Below are 22,595 nucleotides of genomic sequence, written 5' to 3'. Positions count from 1 at the left end.
TTTAAACTCAATTAGGAATTAATTAATTAATTGAAGTGAGAATGCTTTAAAAGGCCGCTGTTGAATTGATATTTTTCTACTGGGAGCTACCTAAACGTCTAAAAAACGTTTAAGTGTTTGTATTGAATGCATTGAATTTTTTTATATTTCGCGTTTATTTATGCATTGAATTTTCACGCTTTAAAATGCAGAATATTAGTGAAGCAATATTTGATAATTTATTTTGCTAATATGTTTCTTATTTAGCTAATGTTTTGATTTTTTCTAATAATATCTAAATATTCAATCTAAATAGCTAATATACTTTTTTAAAAGCCAATGAGAACATTGGTAGAATTCTTCTACATAAGTACAATACTATGTCTTTGATGATAAAATACTATGTCTTTGATGATAATATATTATGTCTTTGTGCTAGAAGATTGTGTTCATTGGCGCAGCGAGCCATGGTTCACGGCGTGAACCACATAGGATTGCGTAGCAATTCTCGGGGGTTGGCGAGAGTTAGCGAGCAGGGGGCGGAGCCTCCTAGTTTATTTTTATTTTTATAACTTTTGACATCAAGTTAAGCGCGAGCTTTTAAAATTATATCGAGAGAAATAAATTTTTCTTTAACAATGAATAAATAGTCATAATTTAAAGCAAAAATCAGGAAATATTCATCTGATTAAAAAAAATAAATTCTTTTTCATGAAAACAAAAATTGTCAAAATGTTCTATTGACTGTCATTTCTTCTTAAATGTAACTTGAAAGTAAAAATTTCTCCTGTAACAATTTTGTCCATTTAATCCATCTTTTCGCACATTTATATTTAGAAATAAAATCGATTGAGATTAAGTCCGTTGAAAATTCTCAATATTTGTTCTAACAGATTAAAAGAAACGTTCCATTACATTGTAATCCTTAGATGCTTCGCCTCACACTTATATCAATTAATAATGAAATCTCAGAGCCGTGAATGAATTCTTTTTCCGTTTCGTTGAGAACGAAAAACAAGTTTTTTTCGTCTTTTTGTTGCGTTTATTACGTTGTATAATCCCAAGAAGCAATAAATCGATTTTATGGGCAGTCTCTTGGGAAATTCATATTTATTGAAGTTATAAAACCATGTAGAAAGACACTTTATTTTATCTTTAAAACTACAATTACTGTAAAGCAGATTATGTTTAACAAATTCAATTAATTATCTTTTGTTTTGTTTTTTTCTGCTTTGTTGAGTCGTTACTAAAGTTTCGCTTTTTGTAGCAATATTGATCACTTTCTAATCCTTTTTTTAAAAAAAAAATTTGAATCATTCATAGATGAAATGAATGCATTATGCCTAAGGGTTTTCTTCAATATATTTGAAGCTTAACATTTTAATAAAACAAGTTTTTTTCCAAAAGAAAAAAATATTTCCACGCATTAAGTTTATTTTTTGAAAGAAAAAACTCCTTTGTTTATGAAATAAGCTGTTTAATTTAAAATGAGAAAAATGCTAAAAGAAGTTTTAGGGAGATCAAAAGAAAAAAAAGTATGAGCCTAGAGGGGATTTTTGTTGTTGTTGAAAAGATAAACTTGTGTAAATCAGGGTGTTCTATGAAATAATAAAAGGACGGAATAGTTAGAGAAATATTCTTTATGAATATTATTTAATGCACTATCAATATTTTTTCATACTATAATCTAATTAATCGAAGTTTTTTTTTTAATTTATACTTTCATTGTAAACGCACAAAAATTTAAAAAATAACTTCATTATTAAAAATTAAAAGCATGCATAGATAAATAAAAAAATTGCAAAAAGTCTAGTTTCTAAATTTTTATTTCTTAAGATCTATTTGTATAGCAAAACCCCTTTATGAATATATATATACTAAACTAAACTCAGTGGCACGACAGCCCATAGAAAGCCAAGGCCTACTGTACCCATATCAGTTTTTCTGACCTTGGGTTGCAGGAGCAGATGCTCTGGTTAGGTGGTCAGCCGAACGCTGAACCCCCAGTGTTTAGTTCCCAAGCATGCTTGGTACTCATTTATCGACCCAGGGATTAAAGACTAAGTCTACCTTGCCCAGACCGAGGATCGAACCCAGGACCTGTGGTAAGGGAGCGCGAAGCACTACCACTCAGCGTAACTAAGTAAACAGATTACAAATTATGAAATAAAGGCGAGAATAGAGAGTAGTGGGATTTTTTTTAAAACGCGTTCTTACTGAAGAACAGAACCTCATTTGGATTGTCTGTTACCTTGGATTGGCTCGAAGCTGTGTTTGCGTAAGATAATTATATATTATAATAGATGAGTAGCGGTGGCTTAGAAAATAGAGCACATGCCTCCCAATGAGGTGAGACCAGGATCGAATCGCAGCGTTGACTGGTTAATATGAATTCTGCTCTTATTGCTTAATATATTGTCGGTTTGAATCGGCAATATTTCGAACCTAAAATATCTTCAGTGATAGATGGATCATAGGTTAGAGCTCCCTTGCCCTCGGGCTAACCGTTGGAGAGTTCCGTAGTTTTCCTCTTCAAGTAAGGCAAATACGGGTTAGCTTCAGCAAAATGTCCGCCAAGAAGGATAGTTTGCCTCAATGCGTGATCCAGGAGTTACCTTGTCTCTTAGGTTGGGACCAAAGATTACAAGACTACGGAGTTAAGCATTGATAGTCGTAAACTCAAAATTGGATCGGCTGTTCATTGTCGGTTTAAAAATAAAATAAAATATTACACTGGATAATTCAAAATATTCAAATAAATATTCTTAGAATGAATGACTCCACCCTATAAACTGGTGTGAGGTATGAGTGTGGCAAAAGTGGAATTTTCGGCCATAGATGACGCCACTGGAAATTAAGAAAAATCGCACCCCAGCCTTAATAGCCTACAACAACAATAGTGATAATCCATGTAAAAATCTTCTTGAATAATAACTTTATTGTAAATAACTTTATTTATTTAAGTAGTTTCAGAAAATATTGATTGGTTTAGTTCTGTAAGTATTACACCCACAAATGTTTGTTCGAAATTTGATAGGGATTTCATGAAATTTTAACCTAATAATTAAAAATGTAAATTGTACGTCATTAATTTTAATTTCAACCTCTTATAGTAAGGAAAAACATTTTTAACTAAAATATTATTGTTTAAACAACTAAGTCTGAAACTTTCACTATTCATTAATTCTTTATTTAAATTTTAAACACAGTTTCAACAGTTTTTAAAACTAGTGTAATTAAGTATAAAGACGAAATTTTAAAAAAAGCATTTTTTTTAAGAAAAGTGAACAACTTGGGGACTCATTCTTTGGTAAATGTGACTCACTGTGAGTAAAAGTTTTCTCCACAATGTAAAGCCAAATTCGGATTAAGGTGAAGAACACATTTAGAACAGTAGCTTTTCTCACACTCTATACCTTTGAATAAATTTAATATTGATATATATTGAATCTAATCGATTCCGAGCAAAATTTAACATAACAACTTGCATAGTTATCATTGCAAAAATCGATATGTCCAAAACGTTGAATAGGAATGAATCTGAAACAAAGAACATTGTGTTCGAACATATAAGGGTTAAAACTACTCACTTGTTTTCGGGAACATACTCCTCGGAATTCAATTCAAATGTTCTATTCTAAAAGAGTTCTCTCTAAAGATTATGTGGCAAGCATCCTTTGTCACAAACCTTCGCCACACTGCTGAATTCCCCTTTGGCCATCAGAACACAGAGCTTGCACAGTGAAGGGGGAGAGAGAAGATTTGGAATTCGAAGCTGTAATTAGGAGAGGTAAAGCCTTTTACCTTTCTTTCCGGAACTCAGGGCTGCTCCGACAGATTAGGCTTTAATTACTTCGGTCTAATTACAGAGAGGGGCATTCTCATTCTAGAAAGATTCAACGGATAAAATGAATTCTCGGCTAATTGCATTATTAAATATGCTCTTCTCATTTTAAACTGACGATGCAAAGATTTACCCTATAAAATCTCGAAATGACTAGCGCCAACTTTGTTTTGAAAAGTTTTAAATTATGTACCTTGATTGAAATAAAAAATTTTTTGTATTTTTAATCAGAATTTGTCACCAGTTTTGATGACAAAATTTTACACTTGAATAGCTTAAGTATTGTGTATTAAGTACATTCTGATGGATTTTATTCTCCACCAACTTATAAACTTTGTAAGCGCTATGTAAAATAAATTTCATATAACCGGAATTCTACCTTAATAATCGAGAGATTTTGAATTGCGTTTGTTTTACGTTAACCGCAACATTTATCTTGTTCTCACCCCTTAAAAATCCTGAGATCCGTGGAAAAATTTTCGTCCACGCACTGTGGTTAAACTCAAATTGCGTTAGTCAGAAAACCGTAACAATATGTAATATATTCACTAATTTTTTCACTTTTTATAGTGAATATTGCGGTTTATACTTTAATATACGTTACTTTGAATTTGCTTAAAGCTAATACTAATTGCACTGATTATTTAAGATTAATTTGAACCTTGCAATATAAAAATGCATAGCATGATCATGTTGCATAGTATCAGGCAAAACAAACTTTCTCCACCGGTCACAGGGTGAATAAATATAACAAATAGCGATTAAAAATGGTCAGCCAAATTGTGAACCTTTTTTGTTGAAAATGCAACATTTTATTATAATTATTTTTACTAAAAACGCAATTGTTACGAAAATATTTTATAATTTTCTAAAAAATAATTTAATTTATGCTTGTTTCCTTAAATGTTTTCTCATTTTAAAAATAAATTTTGTAATTTTTAATATATTTTTATTATGCTTTAAAATATTTTAAAAGAAATTCTTACCATTATTTTAACAGTTATTATCCACACTTTCACCCATCGTTTAAAAAGTGGTCACAGTTGAAAATTATACAACTGGCAACTAACCAGTAGCGAATTTTTTCAATTTTGCCCCTTATTGCATGACAATATCATTTGCTCATATTAAGTCTAAAAAAGTCTGCAACTTCTTTGCTAATTCCATATGTCTTTGGGTGTGAATGTCGTGGTTCAGTCATTTCATCTTTATCAATACTTTTAACAAATATTCTTGGTCTGCAGCATACAAATTTCTTCTAATATATTGCATGGCAATATTACTTGCACCTCTTAAGTCTTAAAAAGTCAGCAACTTATATGTCAATTCCATGTGTCCTTATGTGCAAATGTCGTGGTTCAATCATTTCATCATTATCACTAATTTTAACAAATATTCTTGGTCTGGAGCATACAAATTTCTTCTCTAAATCCAGGCTCTCGCTAAATCAAGGCTACGTCATACACGAGTACGCCCATATTTTGTACAAACTATTGTGAGAATAAACATTTCATAAGACAAATTACATTCCTAGGAAACATTTTGGATGCTATAATCATCACTGTTGTCTGATTGTATCTCCACGCAGGATGTCCATCTCCTTGGATCAGGAAAGGACATCCTCGCCAACAGGATGCCCAAATAAATCAAAAGAATCTAATTAAACAAAATCTAACTTGCAAATTTAATCAATTACTTTCGTAGTGACTTAACTACATTTTTGGAAAAAGTTTTAAAAGTGTGAACACAAAATTGTGTTCTGTAACACACTTGGAAAAATTATGGGTCAAAAACTACTCAGCGCATTTTGGAAGCTTGTGATCAAAAGCTTAAGAATATGTTATTAATTTAATTCGTAAAATTTTGCTCCAAGAAGGAAAAGTTGAAAACTTGGTTCCTTCCGAATAAGTGATTTTTAAAACGCTCTCATTTTGGCGTTATTCAGCGTCTGCTTAAGTCAATGTGCGCATGGAATACTTAAACTGCACATGGAGCAATCAAATATTGAGCTGTAGAGCGAATCAATCATTTCAAACTTCCCGATCATCCAAAGCGCCTCTGAATAATGGGAGAAAAAAGATTCCTGATGGTTCTAAAAATAAATTTTGATGAAAGCTCTTGTTCGACAAGCCAGAACAAATCATCAAAACAATTTGGTTTTATTCATATTGGTCTATAATAAAATATAGTCCAATTTCCTATAATTATCACTTTTGGACGCTTTAGCTCCTTACAATCAAAAAATATGATGGTTTCTGATAGGTTCCTTTGAAGTTGATCCATCACACGAAAGACCATGCAGAATTTTAATACATTTCATTTACAATTTCATTTACAATAAAATGGAAAAAAGAAAAAAAACCTCACACAGTTCCAAGTACTTTTAACTAATTATTTTAACTTATTGGCCTGCTCAATTTTTAAATTTTTGTTCTTAAATTTTATCGTTCAAGATTTTTAATGTTTTTTTAGCTTAACTTTTACTTTTAACCTCTTAATGTGATTTTAGATTCAATTATACTCTGTTTTTTTTATCTAATTTTTGCAATTTTTACAAATTTTTGTGAATTTCTATTCTGATTTTAACGATACTTAGGCCTGACTCTGCTGGCGTCTTCTGTAATTGTGTTTAATTTGAATTGTAATCGTCTCGTGCATGCTTGCTTTGTTCGTTATAATTTCTTTTTAGATATTCTTTGAAAAAAAAGTAAGGGGATATATATTTATTGATTTAACAGCTCTATTTTTTTTGAATGATTTACTTCACCCAGATGATCAAATTATTATGACTCTAAACTCGGGATCACTCATTCACTCGGGATTGTAATGGCAACTCATACTTGTGCCACGTCACAATAATTGGGTAAACTTTATTTGTATTATGTTATTACAGTAAATTGTAAACCGCTAAACGGCATGATATAACTTAATATTGATTTGAATAAACGCCACGTGTGATGCTTTGGTGGTCTTTCTGCCTGGCGGTACGGTTCCGGAACTGCGACACCCTCTCCTGTGGGGACTATCGCGACGACGAGTAAATTTTTTCCTCGTGCCCTGAAAGGGGTAGATCGGGGGTAATAATGCTTGGTTGAGGAATAATATTTACAAACTTTTTTCTCTTTATTAGCGACAAATTTAGTGTGGATTCATACATACTAGTAGTAGTAGTTCGTTTACGTCGCACTTGAGCTGCACAATAGGATATAGGTGACGGTGTGGGCAACATCCCTGAGGTTAATTTGAAGACATGCCATCACAATTTTGATCCTCAGCGGAAGGGATGGCAACCTCACTTCGGTAGCCCAACGACATGCTCGCGAAGTCGAGTACTTTACGATAGAACAGTTTAATGAGGACCAATACCGCTCACCCTCGGTCCCTACGCAAACTGATCCAAGTGGTTACCCGCCCGCACACTGACCGCAGCCAGTGATGCTTGACTTCGGTGATCTGCTAGGTCTTTACGGTCAGTCTACTGTGGGACCAAACATACTACCATTATTGTGTAAGCTTTGATTACGACATTTTAAAATAAAATTGTCATAAAATGAGATTGAATTCATTTCCATAGCGATAAGATATTAGTAAGACTAATTTTTCGAGTATGTTATAAACAAATTTGTTTTTTTTTATTATTATTATACCCATTTTTAATTAAATTCTATGCTACTTTGTATTTTCAGCTTCTTATGTGTACCTGTAAAATATTCCTTTCTTTTCACTTTGGTTTTTACTTTTACTTGTTCATACTCTGCACTTTACAAAAATTGTACATTGTAAATTTTCATTTAAATTTCAAAACCTTTCAGTTTTATGTGCTAGTAACGTTTATATCAATGCTTGCGTGTCTCCTTAAAGATTCCGGATCACTTTCTGCACATTAGAATAAATTGTCTGGCATTGACGATGCGGAAATGTTCAGACAAGATGCTCAAGTCAAATGTATAGGGATTGGATGTATATGAGGGGGGAGGAGGTCATGACTTTACGATGTTTGGACTACGGTAACATCTTCATCCGTCGATCGATCTCTAAAAGGAAGATTCATCGATTCTTCCTCACCCTTTTCCACAAACAAACATTTCCTCTCATTTTGAGTCATGGATGACTTTCTCATCAACCATACATGAAGATTTCAAGATGTTGCCACTATAACTGGAGAATAATTCTTTCGAACATGCTAACTTCTAACAAAAGAATTGTTTAGAATCGTCTGACAGCCAATGGATTGATGAAATGGATTTTCATTCATTTTTATTCAAATTATAGATTAAATTTTAAAAAATCAAATTCCAATTAAAAAAAACATCAAATTCCGATTAAAAAAACATCAAATTACAATTTAAAAAAAAACATGTGCAATTTAAAAATTAATGATGTGTCCATGCAATCTTGAAAAAATATTCAATACATAGTAAAAATTTCTGGATTAAATTACGGTATAAAGTACCGGAACTTTGGGTGCATCATACATTAAATTCATTTTACTGTAAAAGCCGTTTTCCCGTAAAATATTATACCGCAATTTTTACATTAATATTTTTTTAATTAGAGTGAGTTAGTGATTTTATGGTAATTATTACTGTAAAAATTATTGTATATCTGACTTTTTGTTCCATAACATGTTCCAGTAAAAATATTAATTTTAATTAATTAATTTCAATTTTAATTTATTAATTTTTGAATAGATAAGCACTCGGAATGCCGTAGTTTGATCTGGAATTTCTTACGTTTTAAAGTGAATTTTGATTCTTAATTTTTTATTTTGAATTTCTGCAAGGAACCCTTAATTGAAAATGAAATTTAACGCAGTTTACATAAATAATGAAATATAACGTAATTTACGTTAAATTTCATTTTTCATCTCTCGCGCAACATTCCAAATTCCATCTTGATGATGAATTAATCCTATTTATTATTGGAATAAGTACAGAAAATGATAAATATTCTTACTATATTAAACACATATAATATTTATAAATTATATATAATATTTATAAACGATATAATTATTAATATTATATTTATGTAATATAATAATAATAATTATATAATATTTATAAATTGTATATTAAACACATAAATATTTTTACTTAATTGCTAATGTTGCATTTCAGTCACACATCATTAATTAAACATATAATTCTTTTTCGAAATTAATTTTTTTATTTATTTACAAATGAATTTGTATACTATTTTTATAATGGAAAAAACGACGAGTTTAAATTAGTTCATTAAAACAAGATATATTTTTTTATTTATACCCTGGGACGAAGAAGATAAATTTTTACCCATAAAAATTAAACATTTTCTGCTCCATTCAAACAATTTTCAATGATGATGATTTATAAACGAAACTTAAACTTAATGTTGTCTTCTCAACTGTGAGGTTATATTTTACAAATCAAATGTAATAACCGAGACAACTAAGAGTGTTTTTTTAACGACCATTCAAAAACATTTTTTCAAACAGCTGTAATAACAAAAACTACTATGTTTCGAAAAAATGAAACAATTTTTACAAATAATTCTATATAAAAAAAAGGCATAAATACGCACTTTAAAAACTTTCCAAACATTTTTTTATCCGTTTTCTTTCCTTCTATTCACTCCATATCACATTTTCCAATCTCATCATTCCAAATGTAAAAAGTTATCTGAATCTGTTTGTGATTTTTTTTCTGTCAAGTTCTGGAAAACTATTCTTTTTCTATTTTAATCTTTTTTTTTTCTTTTGCTCTTTTCTCAGCAGAAGCATTTTGATCGTAAGAGATAATGTTCCATTGAAGGGGGCGTCATTATATTGGATCAAAAGAAATATTTCGGCGGTAAAGAACACTTCAAGAACAATTTTGAAATCATCTAATGTCTTACTAGTTCTCCTTTTTTACCAAAAATAATCAAATTTAAAGCAATTTCTTCCTTGACTGGCTGCTTGAAAAATGTAAAACGATTCTCATAAAAATGATTTCACACTTTAATTTCCGATGCCTTTTTGGGAAAAGCTCATTTCCTTGAATATACGTAAATATGAAAATGGGAAAAGATTTTTTCGATCATTAGAAACATAAAATTAATTTTAAAGCACTCCAATAAAACGCAAGAACGCATTTATGAGTTTTAAAAGCTGTGTCATTTATTTCTGAAATAGTTCTGATGGAGCAATTTATATTTCTTCGATTGCTGTATCGAAATAGTGATTTGGATCTACAATCAATAAATGATTCAAAAATTTTAATTCAAACGAATACAAAATTAGTTTTATAACAATAAAAAAATCCTAATCAATTTTTTTTCTTATATAAAATGGAAAAAACATAAAATTAATTTTAAAACTGTCCAATAAAACGCTGGCCCGCACTTTAGAGCTTTATCAGATGTGAAATTTAGCTCAAGGATAGTTCTAGTGGTGATAATATTTCTTCGTCTGCTGTATCAAAATTGAGATTTGGGTTTTCAATCATTAAATTATTCAAAAATGTTTAAGACGCAAAAATATAAGATTTATTTTAAAATAATAAAATAAAGTTCTATAATAAAAAAAATGTCTTGTATAAAATATAAAAAACATAAAATTAAGTTTGAAACCAATAAAGCACGAAGCAAGCACTTTTTAGCTTTATAAGTTGTTCTATTTAGTTTTAAAATAATTATGGTGATACCATTTATATTTCCTTGCTTGCTGTATCAAAATAGTAATTTTGATCTACAATCAATAAATGTTTCAAAAGTGTTTAAGACACAAAAATATAAAGTTAATTTTATAATAATGAAAAATAATTTCATAATTATTATTTTCTTAATTAAAATAGAGAAATATGCAATTAATTTTAAAGCACTCCAATCAAACGTGAAGCACGTATTTTTGAGTTTTAAGAAAAATAGCTCGGGTGATGCAATTTATGATCGTTCTCTGTATCGAAATTCGCGATTGCAACACTCCAATACGCCCTCTAGTGGAGAGGTTATTTTCAGGCTTTTATTTATCAAGTTTTCATTTAGTTTTATCAGAGTAGGGTGCTATTTCTTAGCAGCAAATAAGAAGCAACATTTCCCTAAGGAAAAGGCTGCAGAACTTGAAAAAAGGACCCAGAATATTGGTAAATCTTTCTGAAACAGAACGCTCCCAACATTTGAAGAAATTTCTCAATAATTTTTACCTTTCTATTATCAACAAACCTGCAACCGATAACTTTCGATTTCGTGATCGCATTCTGTTACAGATGCGTGTATTATAGTTAAATACATTTCTTTTCCTTAATTTATTACAAATTAAAGTGAAGTCAACATAGCTTTTTTTCATTCCAATGAATTAATGTGATTTCAGAACGTGTAGAACTGTAATAGTTATAGGTAATACTCTTCTTTATAGAATAGTATAGATTTCTGTACCAATATAATTCGAAAATCAACAGTAAAGAATCATCCGAATTACGTGAAATAGTATCATTTGTGCTGATTATTAAATTTTTTTTTATCGTTTTCCTGGTAAGTATTTCTTAATTTTAAATGAATAATTTCTTGAGAATAAAATTTTCAAACGAAGAACATTTCATTTGGAATTATCCGGATTTATAAAGCAGGTAAGTGTTACGATTTTTGTAATAAAAAATTTTCTAATTTGATGATAGTTCTCTACAGAATGTTTTTTTATGTCTGATTAAGAACTTCAAGACTAAAAAAAAACAATATGAAAGTTTTGTACTTCAAAATCAGCAATCAATCGCTTTTTTTATTGTAATCATTCTTTATTTTACGTTTTTTAGTTTATAATTCTTTGATAAAAATTGTTGACAAAAATTTTTTTTTGCAAAAGTAAATAGTATAATTATTATATGCTTCTGTATACTTTTTGCATATTTTAATGAAGTAATATAATTCAGAAAAGTATAGAATGCAAAGTTTAAATAGACCTTTTATATTAGATCATTAAATTTAGTTGAACGATTTCTCATTCACTAAGTTTTAACTCTAATAAGAAGATTTTTTACTAATCCCTATAATCCTATCCCTAATTTAAAAAAAAAGATTCGGTTTTGTTTTCACTTGCATACGAAAGAATATCAAACATTTTTTTTAAAATTTAGTAAGCCACAATAAAGAAGGAACGTTACCATACTACACTGAAGAAATCTCCTGTGACGCTGATGATCATGTTGTTCTGTTAGCAGGCATTCGTCTCAAATAACAACGCCCCCTATAGGTCGTTTCGTTCGCTATTAGCAATTTGGATCTACAACCAATAAATCTTTCCAATATGATTCAGACTCAAAATTACAAAACTACTTTTATAATAAAGAAAAATATTTTTCTAATTAATTTCCTTCGCATATAAAGTAGAAAAAATACTTCATTAATTTTAAAGCACTCCAATAAAACTACATTTATGAGTTTTAAAAGATACGCCATTAATTTCTAAAATAGTTCTGGTCAAGCGATTTCCATATATAGTTTGCTGTATCGAAATTGTGATTTGGATCTACAATGAATGAACGATTCGAAAATGCTTAAGACGCAAAATCTAAAAATGATGTTTTTTAATTATTTGAAAATTATGTTTAATTCCTTTTCCATGGAATCAAAGAACGATGTTCTTATCTAAAAAACTATCCCTGTTGTTTTTCTGCATTGAACTTTAAATGGTGATCGAAGTTGAATCTTTTAAGGCTTTTATATTCATGAGCATTTCGTTTTACTTCAAAACATATATATATACATATAGATATATATAGTAAGTAACATCTAAGTAGGTCATCTTTCACTAAAAGAAATTAAAAATTGTTCATTTTAAATAATATTTTTCGTTATTTCAAAATTTTCGCTCATTATTTTTGTCAATTTTTTTAAAAAATTGTTTCATGGAAGGTGTGCAAAATTTTTTTGAATATTTACTCGGTGATGCAACTACATAAGAAATATTTTAAAAACTGCATGCATTTTTAAAACTGATACCCTATTGCGTTTTTTATCAGCAACAAGTTTTTTAACAACTTAAGAAACACGCAGAGCCATTAATAATGTTTCAAATTTTTTATATAAATCAGGAACACATTAGACATCGAAGGCTTAAAGGGATTAAAAGATATTAAAGGAAGAATTAAGAGATAGTTTGTTAAGAAAAATTAAAACTCTGAGTTTTTCTAATAAAAAAGTAAATATTTCAGAGATGAATTTTTTTTAATGATATTGGATGATGAGACGCAAAACATCTCTTCCAACTAAAACATTAAGTATAGGGTGCTCTAAAATGATCGTCTTTAAATGCTTTTTTGCGAATAATATGCTATTTTCATAACTGTTATGAGTTAGCAACTCGTGACTGTTAAGTAAAGTTTAGCCAATTTTTAGCCAGCGCCCTCTATGTTTATTCTAAAAATGGTGCATATGGAGAAAAGCCACGTTTTTTAGAAAATGAAAAACGGTTGTGATCTAATTTTTTAATATTTAAATACTTACTCCAAATTCTGAATTACCTTGGCTCATAAAATGTGCAAAAAATGAGTCTAAGGCATTGATTTTGATAAGAGTGAAAAAAATATCGCCATATTGGCGATTTTTAAAAAAAGTTTAACAACTTTTAGGGTATTTAAATTATTCGTTTGTTTTAAGGTCCGGAAGGAAAAGACAGTTTAAAATTATAGCTTTTATTCAAGTCTAAGGCACGTACACTGTTGCTTTTTTATTTAATTTGGCGAAAAGTGCTTCAAAAAAGCATGTCAACTTAAAAAGGAAGTCTAAAACGTCTGCACATAAGGGATCGCAAATCAATATTTAATTAAGTATGAAATTAAAAGTATAAACTAAAATTTATAAGTTTCTAGATCAAAATGTCGAGAATAAAGGAGTTTGAAGTTCAGCATGTTTAAAAACCATAAAATAGATGGGTATCCATAAACAGATATAAGACCATAAAATAGATATAAAACCATAACATAGATATAAAACCATAATATTGATAACCATAAATAGATCGTAAATTCCAACCACATGTTTTACTCCGTCATACATAGATAAAGAAAGATTTCCATAGAAATTTTAATAAACTGTAGGCAAGGAAGACATATGGTGAAAAATACATGTTAAGTTGAATAATTTTGCTCTCTCTCTCTCTTAGCTTCTTCGAAGAAAAGGTTCGCGTGACAACGCATGTAAGATTTTAATGGTTTCTATCACAGTTTCAATTGAATCATTTGAATAAAACTGACTCACAAATTGCTTTTATGTTATGTTCTACGAAATAAATTTGAGTGACAAATAAATTGGTTTGTAAAATGTTATTTTAAAAATTTGAAAAATTGGAAGCAAATACAAGAAATAAAATAAAATAATTAGTTTTTATTAGTTAAATTAAAGTTATTAAAATATTCAGTTTTTTTAATTGCGCATAGTACATAAGAACTTTAAGTGTAGATTATGTACATATTTCAGAAATTGTACACTATAAAAACGTTTGGATCAAATCACAGTATAAAGTACCGGTACTTTGGGTGCATCATCGGTAAAATTCATTTTTTATCGTAAAATATTATACCATAATTCTTACTGTAATATTTATATGAATAGACTGCTTTAGAGATTTTAAAGTAATTATTAATGCAAAAATTACGGTTTATCAGATGTTTTGTTCCATAACATGTTTTGTTAAAATGGATTTTACGGTATAAACTATCAGAACCCTGATTGCGGTTACTTTTTACAGTGATTTAAACCGGTATTTTTTACCGATATTTTTTTAGTGTAATGACGCTTTTCCACATATTTTCTCTTTCTCTCTCTCTCACACACACACTTACGCACACTTCATCCTTTTAAAGCATTTTCAGGAGATCAAAAAAGCACTTTTCAAAAAAAGAAGAGGAAAAAAAAGAGATTGACTCGAGCCAAAAAATGTGTCGGAGAAGCAAAGTGACATTGGAAAAAAGGAACGAAAAAATTTTTGAAAGGAATATTGTTGTCAGAAGCAGCTGTGGAAGCATTTCTTGGTGCATCGCCCGGATATTATAAGAAAACGAGTCCAAAAAACTGCTATAGTTGAAGCCCTGGAGCTCCCAAAAAAACCGAAGTATCGATTAACAGGAGGGTTGAACACTTTGCTGCATTCCTTTTTCGAAATTTCGAATTATTCTTCGTACAGGAGAACTACGCTAAGAAGTGTGTACTTCTTTTCGATTGACCCAAACAATGGCAGAGCTTCATTTTTATGCAAAAAGCAATATTTCGTTTTCCAATACGAGGGGAAGAAATAAGTTCAACAATCCATACAAACTTTTAAGATGACATTGAAAATATACAGCTTATGAAAAAAATGCGGTGAAGATTCCACACTTGAGTTTTCTTTCAAAATTTTACTTTGCCATAATCTGTGAAAAATAAAGGGTACTAAAAAGGAAGTCTCACAGTATAACTTTTGATTTAATGATCATATTTTCAAAGATAAAATCTTAAAATCCCTCTTAGATTCTTGGCCTTCTTGGATTTCAAGTTTAGCTATTGATATTCATTTCCTCGATGTTTTGTGCAGTTCTTAACAAACTGTTGATGTTAGAGTATCATTCTGCACGGGGCTCGAAAAATCTAAGGATTTTTACAAGGGCATGTTAGTCCACAAAATTCAGGTCCGAAAATCTTTTTCAATTGCAAATTAGCTATAAATTATCAATGTGTGTACTTATCATTAATCTATTGAAAAAATGTTACTGACGATGTTTTATTTATATAAACACTTCAAAACATAGATTAGAAGCATTAAGTTATATTAGATAAATATGTATTAGGCTTCATTAACAAGAAAATATTGAGTATTAATAAAGTAAATGCAAAAGATTATTATTAATAAAATAAATAATAATATCCAAATTATTAAGTACTAATGGGAAAAATGCTTGCCCTTCAACAAATTACTTTTAAATGATATTAGAAACTTTTTTTTAATTGTTTTATTAAGTCTATCGATTGGGGTGAACCTTTTCGAATAAAAATAAACATGACTTGGGAAACAGAAAAAAAAGAGTAAACTTAATTTATTTAAAAAAAATCTTATTGGCATAATTAATTCAACAATGTTGAACTTTTAATAAGTATAATCCATTTCCCTATTTTCTCTGTTTAAAAATTACCCAAACTCCTACCTGGGGACGGGGGTATGTGATTTGCTTATTTTTGCTCTAAAGGGGGGGGGGGAGCAAATCGTGCTTCGCAATAAGACATTAAAATCCTCTTATTTTCAAAATCTTATTCAAAAGCAAAGTCAAAAAATTAACAAAAGAAAAAAAAACGTGGAAAAATTCGAAACTTTGAATAAAAGCTCCTTTTGGGGGAAAAAGTTGGGGAAAAAAATTCTTTGATGAGTTTTAAAAGTTAAGAACTTTGAACCAAAAAAAAAAAAGAAAAAAAAAAGATTCCTAAAGAATATTCTGCTTAAAATTTTGCAAAATGAATATAAAAGGTAATTTTTGTGTCATTCTAAGAGGCATTTTTTTATTGTAACCGTGATATATATTTTTGTCTTGTGCATCTGGAAACTTCGATCCACAATTAGTTTGTTTATGTTCTACATGACTTCGGGCCTGTCTTTGTGTTAAGTCAGAAATATATAGTGAGAGAATTAAAATCTTTGCGAAGGAATACAGAATGTATAATTTAAGGGAACTGATACCTGACGAACTTGGCTTACTCGAAATAGAACGGAAAGAGCAGATGGTTACGTAACCAAAAGCTAAGTTTCAGCAACCAATCAAGATCGAGATATCCTCACTACATCAGTTGCAGGTATCCCATTCTACGTCAGAAAACCAGTCAGTAATTCATAATCTATAGTACACAAAGGAGTATGTAGCTAAAAAAAAAGTCTTCTAAGAAAAAACTGAAATATTAATCGAGTGAGCAGTCATAAGCATAAACACAGAAAAAACAATCTAAATGAAAAAAGATAAGCTAAGAAATAAGCTACATCTAAAAGATAAAGCAGCATCTAAAGCATAAAAGGTAAGCTGCATCTTCTAAATAAAATCTACTAAAAACAACATCAGCATCGATTAATTTCCCCTTAGACATGACATTTCAATTACCGTAAAACATTCTTTAAGCCGTGTCTTTCTAAGGTGGTGTACTTCAATACATTATTTCATCATCATCATCAATGATTCGACAGCCCAGGGTGGGTCTTGGCCTTCTCAAGAAGTTTTTTCCAGGCTAATATTTTTAGTGTGTATGAATAGTGTTTTAAATTTAATTCTAAAATTAGATGACTGCAGTTTAAGTCAAAGCAAACGCAAGGAAGGTGTTGCCACTTTCTTACTTAAGCATTGTCGGGGGTTTGTACTGACAAGGGGGGATGGGGGAGTCCAAAATTGTCAAAAATGGACTGACGAAATATTTAAACAGCGTTTTTTTTTTCCCTCATCTGACACCAAGGCGATTTTCGCCAAAGTCTGAGAGGCACTTGCTCGATACTTCAGGACAGTTCTTACCAACATTTTGATCGCCGCGGATCGGTTAACGTTTGATAGTTTTTCCGCCGCCCTCTAATTGGTGGGACATTGATTGTTTATATTTTAGATTGTTTTAATTTATTAATTTTAATTTAATTGTATTTTAACATGCCTTCAAAATAAAATACAATTACATGCGTGATATTGGTGAGGCTTGAGGTGATGTCTCTCAACTCACGGTTAACCTCTCGTCCATGGAAAGTCATACAAACTCGTGAGAAATACACCGCAGTGAATAAAATAGAAATAATTTATACATTGTTCCTTGAACCACCCGGTACCATTTGATCTACGGCCCGGTACCGGCCCGTGGCTCGGGACTTGGGAAGCATTGTTTCATGATACTTTTGATTGTTTATAAGCCCACCATCATAAGCCACTGGCGAGATTTAACTTTTTAGGTAGGTAACGAAATAGTGTATTTCTGTGTATACTTTCTTCAAAAAGAGTTTTCATTGCATTATTCAACAAATTCATTATTTTAAAAACAAGATAGATACAACGGTATACTATAGAAAAATTAAATAAAAGCAATAAAGACAAAACCTTGTTTTAATTTATTGAGAATTATCATACATCGTATAAATAAGGAATAGATATTTCGAGAAACGTTTGTTAATTTTTCTCACTTCTGAAATAGAACCAAGAGAAGAGTTGTGTTATAGCTTAGTTTTGTCCTTTTTAAAGCTCTAAGGAGCATAAATAAATCTTCTTATCTCTTTTTTAACATTAATTTTAAAATAAACGTAAAAAGCTTGTTTTTTTTTTATCTGATTCGAGAATCCCCTAGAGTTTCGAAGAGTCTCAAATATTTCTCTCTATTTTGGAATGCGATTGAAAATAATAGGAATAGTTTCCGAAAACATGCAGTTAAGTTACTGACTTACAACATAAATATTTTAAAATCCAATTTATTGAAATGCATTTTTACTGTTTATTCATACAGAATTTAAAATAAAATTTTAAATCCGTTTAGGATTTCATTCGATAAGTTATAATGATTCATTCACTGTAACAACGAACAACTAGAATTTTAAATTTTCTTTGACATTTATTCAAAAACATTCATGGTGAATAGAGAAAATAAATTTCTTTTACTTTTCTTTTAATGATAAATTCTTACCTAAAAAATAATTAAACACCAGAAATGTTCTGAAAATTAAATTTCGATGTCGAAAGCTTACAATGCTCTTCTATTTTTAAATTCAGGATTATGTTTTTTTAGTTATGAAGAAAAGAGTACGTCTTTGTGCTTGATTTCGTAACTATCGTCTGCGTAAAGATCGTCTGCGCTAATTAATTAGCATATCTGAGGTCAACCACTCGAATCATTAAGAGGACGCCATACCATGGAAGAAAATTTTCCTCACAAATTCTCTTACACCTTCATTACTAAATTAAAATTTAAAGTGTATTAAAGGTTAGTTTATACAGATCTAGTACAGTAATGCAAATCTAGTAAATACTGAAAAGAACATTTTAAAATATACAAACGAAAATAAACTATGAGATGATGATTTAAGATTACGCAGCGGAGAAATACTCTTCTAATAATTTGTTTGCATTTTAATATTTTGAATCTTGCTTTCAGCAATTGAAACTTCATGACTTAATTTAGGCTAGCCTGAACTTACTTTTTCTTTCTTTTAAATTTCAAATTAATAATTAGGGGAAAGAGAATTTGAGACGAAATCTTTCTTTCGCTTAATATTGAGTCCTAAAGAATGAAAATCCAACCATTAAATCAAAAGTAATTCAGGATATTAGTTTTGTGCACTGTACATTTGAAGTCCAAATGTTGCAATAGTATGCATGCCAAAGTGTAAGTTTTATTTATTGATTGATATATTTAATGGACGTGTGTAATATTTGGAGACAACAGCCCTAATATTTTAATTACAAGTTTCACAAACCTCATGTAAAAACTGTGACCTTATTCATATTTCTTAAAAATATGCTTAATGAAAGATAAATTTAATTCGCATGCATTTCTATATGAACGAAAATCTGGTGTATTAGTAGTAAAATTTTCTTTATTTTCTAGAAATCTGATTTCTCACTAAAAATGTGCTGATTGTAATCTGAAAGATAATTTTGTTTACAAAAGCTTTGTTGAAAATTGTGACATTTTTTTAAGAAATAATATATACATTGCTTTAATTACTGTCGAGTTTGATCAAGAAATACATTTCGACGTTATATTTAATTTTAAGAAAACCATTCTTTCAAATAATGGTATACTTTATTAATTTCTACCATTAATTGAATTAAAAGAATCTTTTGAATAACTTTTAAAATTAAAATACGTTTCTGTCAATAGAATCGTCTGCAGATTATTTTAAACCATTTTATTGGGAAAATATTAATTGAAAATAAAAATTGTAACTCTTCAAATACAAATAATTTATTAAATGTGGGATACTTTTAAAAGAACAATTTTTATTGAAAGATTGAGGCTTGGAAATTGAATATTCTAATGAAGGTTTCTATCGCTTTAAAAACTTTAGCTCATTTTTCATTCATTAAAAGCTTCAATATTTTGGAGAAAAATGGCAACGGCAAAAATGAAAAAGGCGACAGCAAGAAGCGACACCTGTTACCAGTTTTGACAATCGATCAAAATGACGATAACGTCTTTTGTTTTAAACGCTTTCTGAAAACTTTATAAAGATTTTCGTTTGAAACATTGTTGCCAAAACTCATTTTTACTGCAAGGCAGAAAAATGGCTGCCATTGTTAGTCTTGGCTGCCATATGTTTTACTGAATAAAATTAAGAAAGTATTGTCTCGACTACTAAATACGTCCTAAACACAATATAAAGTTTTATAAATTGATAATCAGTTTATAGCTCATATTCAGTAAGTTTACAGTAAAGTTAATATAAAATATTGATAAGTGTGAAAAAATTTATAATTAGTTATTCCTGATTTTTGTTCCTTTTGCTTCCTGTTGTTCAATTTTCTTTTCTTTTCAAATATCAATCGTAATAGAAGTTAATTTAATTGGTCATCAGTCACTTCAAGTTTTCTTTATTTTTTAACTCAAACTACATATAACTTACGACTAACATGGGCGTCGTTGGCGCGGGGACGGTGGGAATATGTCCATCTCAATAATTAGAAATCTCTAAAAGACACCCTCAATATTTCAGATAAATAAAGAAAATGTTCACAAATTATCATAAATTTAAATTGATTAAAGTTAAAAACAAAAGAGAAATTAAAATAATTAACCTTTTAAAAAATATAAAAGCTTTTTTTTCTTCTTTTGAGTGAAATTTAGTGAACTTTTGTGACTGTGTATTATAATTTGGCATTAATAAATTGATATAACTTATGACTATGAAACATTTATAGCTTATGGCTATATAACTAAAAATATGTAAAATATTACTTATTAATAAATAAGTAATAAAATTAAAGCTAGCGAAATATGAGTACATTTGTTTTTGGGAGTATTCCAAATTGGCATACCACTTCGATTCTTTGGTTCATTATAATAGAAAGCTCTTCTAATATAAGTAATATTTTTCTTTTCTACAATACGCCATTAAGGAGTCTATATTTACTTACTCCCGATTGTCAGTTTCTAATATTTACCTCCTTCCTCAGAATCACTGAAATAAACTCTACCGAAGAGTTTAACTCTCACTTTGTACACTCCAACTTGTGATGATAAACCTATACTCTATAAGAGTCAATACGAATATGTAGATTTAAAAATGTTAGACGAAAACTTAAAATATTTAAGTGCTTAACTTCATTTGAATTGTTCCGCTTATATTTTTAAGTGTTTTTAATTCATAATTTTTAAATAATCGTTATTAATAAGCATTTTTTATTAATCCTTTTTAATTTTAATCAATCATTTTTAATGAGCATTATCATATTCCTTACACGTTTATTACAAAAAATATACTCAAAATATATTTAATTTTTATTCTTAATTTTTTTTACTTCTTTTGAACAAATAAATGTCAACCCAGGTTTCCGACTTTTCCTTCTGTCGAGCTCGTTTTCCTCGATTGTATAATATTTGTTTAAGTATCACTTTCGGCTCAAAAAGTTAAAATTCCAAATAGATTTTTTTTAAAAACAGCTAAAATATACATTAAGCATACAAAACAGTATCACACTAAATACCTTTTAATTTCCAACTGCATATACTAGCATGCAATCTTAATATTTCAATAGTAAATATTCTCTGTATTACTTAATCATTATACTTCTACACACTTATTAACGATATTTTAATTTACTAAATGATGCACATAAACGTACTTCCTTTGAATAAATATGCAATAGTCTCTGCTTAATATGATCACTTTGGGACACTATTATTTTAATAACATTAACCAACTGATAACAATAAACGAATCCAGATGTTAAATAAATTTACCAATTTAAGCCACACATATCTAAAAGAAAAAAAAGCTCACCTTATATTTATGCACTGAATATTTCCTTTAAAATATAAAAAATATACATAATGAAAAAATATTATTAACTAATGATTATCTACATTTTTTTCAAAGAAGTTAATTTTTAAATTGTTCGTAATTATATTTTTTAGGTCATCAGAGCGGCATTGTACTACACATAACAACACTTTCATTGTACTGCACATTCCTCATTTCAGTATGTGCAAGACATGACTTAACACTTCTTCTGACTCTTCAGTTCTATCATTCGTCTTTTTTCCCATAACAATCGGGCAGACTTTTGATAGTGTTTATGTTGAAGCTACAGGGATATTCCAACAATAGAGTAGAGAAGAAAAAGAACAGGTTACTTTTGAATAATTCATTGGCAGTTAAAATGATTTTCAAAAAAATAAGTAAAATTGTTGATAACATAGCATAGAGCGATATAGTTTCAATATGCAAATGAAAAGAGTAAATCCGGACCGAGTAATTTTGATAACAACGAGCAATTGATAACATTAACCGCGATCATATGAAGAGGAGACTACTGTACTATCATTTTTTAGGACGGATTCGGATTTCTGAATTTCAAATTATGAGTAGTAGCCCCAACAGCTAAAAACATGGTATCACTAATTAAGTCACGAAAGTACGATGAATTCAAGACCATATTTGACCATATGTCTGGAACACAATTTTAAAACACACTTATCCATGGATAAAGTGACTTAAAAACTCTATAAACAGCCTACATGTTTTTCTCATGGTAAATTTTCTCTTACTGCTTCTAAGTTGGAAGAAGTACACTCTATAACAAAAAAATCGACGCACCAAGAAGCAATCATCCGATTGCTT

General features: G+C 29.4%; 1 protein-coding gene across 1 annotated transcript in view; it reads right to left on the bottom strand.

The window, feature by feature from the left end:
- LOC107449631 (astakine) overlaps positions 1–3,674 on the bottom strand; it is a 101,474-nt gene extending 97,800 nt beyond the window's left edge. Inside the window, exon 1 of the mRNA XM_043044034.3 lies at positions 3,570–3,674. The gene's annotated coding sequence lies outside the window, so the exon portion shown is untranslated. The remainder of the gene's footprint in view (positions 1–3,569) is intronic.
- Positions 3,675–22,595: the final 18,921 nt, after the last annotated feature.

This window comes from Parasteatoda tepidariorum, chromosome 2 (genome assembly GCF_982258835.1).
Source record: "Parasteatoda tepidariorum strain Cologne lab strain chromosome 2, Ptep-v5.0, whole genome shotgun sequence".
NCBI lineage: Eukaryota > Metazoa > Arthropoda > Arachnida > Araneae > Theridiidae > Parasteatoda > Parasteatoda tepidariorum.
This window is presented reverse-complemented; position numbering and strand designations above follow the sequence as displayed.